This window comes from Fukomys damarensis, unplaced genomic scaffold (genome assembly GCF_012274545.1).
Source record: "Fukomys damarensis isolate Sample0158 unplaced genomic scaffold, DMR_v1.0_HiC HiC_scaffold_39, whole genome shotgun sequence".
Taxonomy (NCBI): domain Eukaryota; kingdom Metazoa; phylum Chordata; class Mammalia; order Rodentia; family Bathyergidae; genus Fukomys; species Fukomys damarensis.
The window spans coordinates 851813-859535 of record NW_022900951.1 but is presented as its reverse complement, the minus strand read 5'-3'; positions in this window follow the sequence as shown (position 1 = coordinate 859535).

Here is a 7723-nt window from a genome sequence, read left to right as displayed (position 1 = left end):
AGGGCAGGAGTCGCCCGGCCCCCGGCTCGGCGAGAGAGAGACGGAGGGGCGCTGGTGTCTCTGTGGCCGCCTGGCTCTGCGGACCCTGCCTTGCTCTCCTCCGCGCTTACTCCCCGCTCCCTCGCCGAAAGGCATCCGCTGAAGCCTCCTAGCTTTGGCCTTGGTCTGTGGCCGTGGCCGCCCAGCAAGGGTGTTGTTTCCCAAGAAACAGTTTTTTTTCTCCTGTACGCAGGAGACCCCACCTGCAGCGCCTCGCGAGAGGCCAGCTTTGCAGCGTATGGAGGAAAGCGGGTCGGCAGGGCTCTGGAATCAGCCCTCTCTTTACGGTCAGCCCGAGATCCGGGGCGCCGTGGGTTTTCAAAAGGAAGCAGCAGCAGTTTCCTCGTTCCCCCGAGACGTGGAAAGGAGAGAAACAAACCTGTCCTTTTTGGTTTGTTTTAAGAGATGCCCCGGCACCCTGGGAGGCCGAGGCAGGAAGATCTCAAGTTGGAACCCAGCCTCACGTGAAGACTTTGTGAGACTCGGTCTCCACAAAAAAAAGTTAAATAGAATAAAAAGGAGGGATGGAGTTAGGTGCACAGGCCGTGGGTTCGAGCCCTAAGGCTGCAGAAAAGAATAAAGGGAAAGGCGATTCCTCGGAGTCGTGTTGGGACTGGGGGTTCCGTGGGCTCCCTTCCCTTTCTGCTCTGAGACTGGAAATGGCTGCATTTTGTGGCATCCCACGGGGCCGCGCCCCCTGTCTTACGGCCTGCCCTTGTCGTAATGAATTTCCCGGCTCTCCGGGAGGCTGAGGCAGGAGAATCTCAAGTAGGAGGTGGCAATCCTCTGTACTTTGTCTTTTCGTCCCGTAATGCTTTCCGAATTGACTCCCGTTCAGTGCGCTAAAGAAATAAACCAGCTGCTCATGAATGCGTCTGGCGCGTTTCTGTCTGTACAACCTCCCTCTCGGGCGAAGGTCTGACCTTGGGAGGGGATTTTTGCCCCTGCGTGAAGCAAACATGTTCACGGCGGCGTGGTACTCCGCGGCCACCCTTCCTTTCCCGTTTCCCTGCTGGTGAGCGCCGAGGCTGCCCCCCGGATCCAGCCGCTGTCCGCACGGGGCGCCGTCCTGTAACGTCGTCCTGCGATTCTCTGGGGGAGGAGCTGCTTCACACGGGCGCCCTGGTTTTGGAGCTTTGATCCGCAGAGCACTCGCGTCGCCGTCTCCTTTCTTGGCGGTGAGGAAGGGCTCAAGGTGGGTCACGCGTGGGGAGCGGACGCACCGCGAGACCGTGGGTTGCGTGCAGTAAGTCGCACGTGTGAGATTCGACACCGTGCGGCTTCTCCTTGTGAGAATCAGCAAAGGTGAGTAAACAAAGCGGAGAGAGGGGTAAGGGGCTGAGGCCAAACCCTGGGAGCTCGGTCTTCCGAGTGCGCTTGCAGGACATCTCCGTTAAAATTCCTCCCCTCCCTCCTGCCTGTCTTTTACGTCTTCCGCCCCACCTCGCCTTGCGGGAAGATGTTTTCTGGGGGAAAATTAACAGCACGAGGAAGGCTGAGGCGGGAGGATCGCCGTGCGTTCAGGGCCCGCCTGGGCTGCGTGAAGGACGCCCTGGCTCAAAAGCCAAGCAAAGAAAACCCAGATGGTGGTGATTCTAAGTAACCGCGCGAGGACGTGGGAGGTGAGCTGCAGACGCTGCCCGTTTTACGCGGGAGACAAAAGCAAGCGTGAATTCGGGGGAGGGAACGCAGGCGTGGGTTTGTGTTTTGTGGGACTGCACCCAGCGAAGCGCGCTTTCCCTGCAGGACCCGCGGCACCATCGGAACCTTTCTTTCCTGTGTTTGGTTTTTTGAGACAGGGTCTTGCTGCGCAGCCCAGGCTGCCCTGGGGTTCACGGCAACCGTCCTGCCTCAGCCTCCCTCCCTCCATCCCAGGAGCCCCTTCTCGTTTGTAGGATTTATACCTTCCTATTTCCTACCATAACCTATTGTTCTTTAAATTATTTATTCTTTGGGTTTCTCATAGAAGAGAATTCAAGCATTAATATCTATCAGAGTTTCTAGTTTTGTTTTTTTGAGTCATTTTCTCGCTGTGTAGCCCAGGCTGGCCTTGAACTCATAGGGATCCTCCGGCCTCAGCCTCCCGAATGCTGGGGTGACCGGTGCGCGCCACCATTGTCCCGGAAGCTGCTGGAGTGCCCCCACCTGGCCCTGCGTGGCCGCCCACTTACTGGTCCTGATTGCTCTTTTCCTGTCCTGTTGCTCAGAACCCTCGGAAAGGATGCAGGCTGGGGAGGGGCTGAGTGTCGGAGCGCCTGGCTGCGTGCTGGGCCCCGTATCCACGCCGCACACACGTGTGTACAGATAGAGGCGCTCACGTACGTGCGGGCGTGTGTGTGAGCACCGCTCTTTGCAGGTGTGAGCTCACATACATGCGATTCCCCTGTGACACATGCAGTGTGCATCTGTGTGGGCTGTGTGTGAATACATCAGTGTGTCTGTGTGTGTGAGACATTTGCGTGTGTGTTAGTTCTTAATTCCCAGTAACACGCGTGCATATTCATGTATATCGCGCCCGCGTGTGTGAGTGTGTGGCTCTGTGTGATACTTTGACGTGTCTTCGTTGGGTGCACGTGTGTGAATCTGCAACACCACGCGTGTGAGTGCGTGCACAGGTAGCGTTCCCAGCGGCGCACGCACGCTGATGGGTGTCCGTGCATAGAGGTAGAGTAGTGTGCAAACTGCACGCCTTGTGCTTTACCTGTGTGAAGCCGTGTGTTTAGGTGCTGCATCTGTGGAGCTCCGAGTGCCTCACGTATGAGTGTGTCCTAACACGTGCGTGTAACACGCACCACAACTGTGTAGCATCGTGGCCTGTGTGTGCGTGTCACAGTGTGCCAGTGTGTGCACACGTGTCTAACTCCTTGTGCTGCACAGAGATATGTACGTGCTTGTGTGTGGCTGTGCATGTGTGTAACCGTTTGTGTGCGTGTGTACCTGCCCCAGCGTGTGTGCGTGCACACGTAACCCCTAGCACCACGCACACATACGTATGCGTGTTTGTACACCAATGTGCACGTGTGTAAGTGTGCGTCACCGGTGCACATCTGTGTATGTGCAATTCTCAGTACCGTGGGTACGAAAGTAGATATATGTAAGTGTGACATCAGGAGATAGACACGCACGCACACACTGTGGAAAAAATCACAAATCTTTATTTTTAAGATCGTAATTGGCTCATTTTTCTTTGTAGGATTGGCAGCATTGCATTCTGTCTTACGAAGTAGAATAAATCCTCTGGGCTAGTTTTCAAAAGAGGAGGGCTGAAGAAAGCAGAAAGAGTTGGGGGTGATAACACGGGTCTGTAATCCCAGCACTTGGGGAGGCTGAGGCAGGAGGGTTGCAAGGTGGTGTCCAGCCTGGGCAATTGGTCGGCTGCTCCAGGGGTCTCGGGAGTTCCGTCCGTGGTCGGCTGCTCCAAGGCAGATGGGTGTGGGGGAGGAGAGACGCTCACCTCATGGCAGCGAGGCAGCAGAGGGAGAGGGAGAGACCAGGGTTGTAATGTTCCCTTCCAGACCACACCCCAGTGACCTCTCTTCCTTCTCCTCCGCCTCGCAAAGGCCCCGTGACCCGCCAGAACCACCATGCTCTTGGGCCCAAGTTTTCAACACGGTCCTTTGGGGGACACTGCAGGCACAAAGCAGGTGACTCTGGGTTCCTTTTAGGACTCAGGCAGCAGGAACGTCTGCGCGAGGTACATTGGACGACCCTGCTCGGCTTCTGTCTGCCGAGCTCTGGGCAGGTGGGGTTAGAACTGGAGTTCCTGTCGGGGAAGGGAATTTTAGTCTGGGTCCTGGCTCGGGCACCGTTCATCGTCCCAAAGCCACAGGCGGTTTCCTGTAATTTTTCTGTAGGACACACAAGTAGCCCTGTTAGCTCCTGGCTCTGCAAGAACAGAGAAAAACAAAAGAAAACAAGCCAGGTGCAGTGGTACATTTTGGCAGTCCCAGCTACTAGGGAGGCTGAAGCAGGAGGATCCCAAGTTCAAGCTCAGCCCCTACAGCCTAGCAGCTGAGTGAGACCCTACCTCAAAATATTACAAGAAGCCTGGAGATGGGGCTCAGTACGAAGGCCCCGGGTTTGATAACAGAACCGCAAGAAAAGAAAGAAAACGGAAAAGAGTGAACAAAGGAAAAAGTCCCGACGATCCTGGTTCGGATCCCTGGCTTCCGGGACGCCCTGACTTACGTGAGCACGCAGGTCCGGCCCGGTCCGACGCGGGTGCTACATGAGGGAGAGAAAACGCCCCCTGCCGTACTCACGTAGTGGCTGGGGTGCGGCTCAGCGGCGAGCGCCTGCTCAGCCCTGGCTGCCAAGCCTAGAAGTGAGACAGGAAGAAAACAAAGGTAGTGATGACGATGATCCGGCGATGGTGCACCCACATCCCTGCACATTTATCCTTCTCTCTACCCAAGTAGTGTTCCGTTCTGTGACATTTGTGCGTGTGGGATTCCTTTTTTCTTTTTTCGCTTTTGAGACCTGTCGTTATGGTACCCAGGCTGGCCTTGAGCTCACGGAGATCCTCCTGCCTCAGCCTCCTGGGTACTGGGATTATCACTGCGCCGCTATGACTGGCACGATTCCTTCTGTTAGGAATTTAAGACAGAGAAGTCCACGTAGGGGTCGATGTCAAACAAACTGCTCAACGGACACGAGTGATGTCAGCTAGTGCTCAGTTATCCTGCTTTCGGGAACTTCAGTTTTTTCATTCGGCCTAGAAATGTGAGCCCCCCCCACCGCCATTTTCGGGTGATACCTGCGGTGGAACCCAGGACTACACCAGCTACACGCCCAGCCTGTTTTGCATCTTTTTATTTTATTTTGAGACAGGGTCTTTCTGAGTCACTGAGTTGCCCAGTCGGGGCTGGAACTTGTGATCCTAGCGCTCCAAGGGTTCGCGGGTGTGGCCAGAAACAAGCAGGAAAACCACACTCTTGTCAGTTTTTCAGTGAGTAACACAAAATTTCAGCAGGAAAGAGCTTCATCACACGTTCAGTTTATTTGTGATACCGAAGACGCACCCAGCCCAGTTCACAGCCCTTTCTTAATTTTTTATTCGGAGACGAGGTCTCGCTAAGTCGCTAAGTCGTTCAGGCTGGGACCAAACCTGTGCCTCTCCCGTCTCAGCCCGTGTCCCCCTGGAGATTCACTTTTTTGAAAAAGTGAAGTGTGATACTGTGTTTCTTCAGGAACACGAGTCGCTTACATAGAGCCATACGTGGAGGGATTAAATGTAGGAAACTCGTGCGTGATCTCAGGTCCTCACCTGTGTGTGTGTGTGTGTGTGTGTGTGTGTGTGTGTGGTGAGAACTCTACTCATCCAGCCGTTTTCAGGAGCAGCGTGCTGTGATCAAGTGTGGCCCGCGTGTTGCCCAGCAGATCTCTTCCGCCAATTATAGGGCCCCACCTTGTTTATGGCTGCATAGTATTCCACGGCAGACAAGGCACTGTATTTCCTTTACCCATTTCATGGCTGGACATGGAGGTTGGTTCCATGTCTTGGCTGTCGTGAACAAGGCCGGGTAGACTCTGAGTCCATTTCCTCTGGATCCAGGCCCGACGGCTCATAGCAACCACCCCACTGTCACCTGCGGTCACTTTGTGGGTGGCCTTAGGTTCTCACGGGACCTCAAACGCAACTACAGGGAGCCGTGCACGGAGGCATCCGGCTCGCTCGCTGCTTCTAGGAACCCCGAAGCCACCCCAACCCCTCAACGTGTAGGGGAATTGTCTGCCGGGAAACTGAGCCCTGGAACCTCAAAGGCTGTGGGCGCAGCCAGCCGGTCCGGCAGCCGTTCCTCCTTGGGGCTTTAGCTACGGCCGACGTCCTGCCTCCTCGGGGCTTGGGCACCCACACGAGTGCTTCTCCGTCCGTGTCCACCACTGTAACGAATCACCCAAACTGGGCACGGTGCTGCACCCCCGCCCTCGTCATCCCACCCTCTGGGAGGCTGAGGCAGGAGGATCGCCTGAGTTCAACTGCACAGCGAGGCTTGGGCTCAGAGCAACCAAAATCAACCAAAGACCTGGGACGGGGGGTGGACTGAGATTCCGGTGATCCCACCCCTGACTCTGTCCCCATTTAAACTTCTTCCCTGGAAAGCCCCCCCCATGCCACACGGCCCTTCCCTTGTAGGACTTGGTGCTTTTGTGAGTCTGCGATACGACCAGCAGCGCTCCACAACATCAGAACATTCTCTTCACCCCAAAACAAAGCCCCATTCCCACGGGCGACCACTAACCCCGTCCCCACCCCACAGCGACCCGAATCCAGTTTTTAGTCTCGTGGATGTGCCTATTCTGGGAGCTCTGTGTAAATGGTATAATTTATGTTTCGTGTTTTCCCTGAGCCCCGTGTTCTAGGTGCACCCATACGGGAGAGTAAGTCGCCACTTGACACTGTTGCTTCGATTATCGTTTTGTGCTGATGGCTTCGTACTTGCTGGGAAAGCACTCTGCCACTGCGCTGCACCCCTACTCCAGTACCGCATCCTTCTTCGTGGCCGTATACTATTCCGCCGTGGGCCCATCCCACCTCCTGCGCGCCCATGGATGGGTGCTGGGACTGTTTTACTTCTTGTGGTGAGCGTTCACGTTCAGCTGTATTGAGCGGACCCGTGTTTTCGGATCACTCGGGGTTTTTTCCCCAGGAGTGGAATCGTGTACTGGGTCTGTGCACGCCTGTGTCCGATCTTCCGCCGGAGTCCTTTCCAGAGCGGCCCTGCCGTCTTCATCCCCACCCGTGGTGACGGGAGGGCCGCAGTACCCACAACCGCGTGCTGCTTTTGCTTCTTTTCCGCTGCGCTGCAATCCAAGTACACGGTGAGTGCTGACACTTCAAAGAGAAAATTTATTTCAGCACGTGACACTGCACGGAATCCCCCGCCCCTCGGCCTGAAGTCTTTCCGGTTGCTCCTGCCCCAGCGAAGGACTCACAGATGTAATCAGTCTGTTATCCCAACACTCGGGAGGCTGAGGCAGGAGGATCCCAGCTCCTTCACGGCCAGTTTCACCGTGCATTAAAAAGCCCACCTCTGCTGCACCTGCCTTTTCCTGCCCTTGTGCCTGTGGCCGGCCCGGGGCCGGGTTCTCCCCTCTGTGCCCTGCACCTGTCCGGATCACAGGCGCTCTCCAAGTTCACAGCGGATGAGGCAGGCGGTACTCGGTCCCCGTAGTCAGCAGAATTTCCCCACTGAGCATCCCAGGCCTGTGTCCTCTCTCATGAGGCATAAAATGCAAGTGTCCAGTTCTGGGGAAGAAAAGAGAAACTTCTGTCGTAGGTAAGGGGCGATCAGAGATGCAGTGGATGCTTCTATTACAAATAGTTCGCTATAGCAACAGACTCATGGCCACAAATCCCCTGAAAATTCTCCCCTGGCTGTGAACACCCTCATCCCACCGTCCTTGCCTCTTCCTGCAGCACCTCTGGAGTCCACTTTCCTGGGGTCTTTATTTTTAAATTCTTTTGTTTTGGGGGGGACTCACTGTGCAGTTCAGGCTGCCTTGAACTCACCATGTAGCCCAGGCTGGCCTCGGCCTCACGGTGACCCTCCTGCCTCAGCCTCCCCAGTGCCATCCTGTTAACTTTTCTTTCCCGTCTTGTGAACTTAGAAGGTTGTGGAATTCTCTTGTTTTACTTGCTTAATGTTTTTTGGGTTGTTTTTTTTTTTTTTTTTTTTTTTTT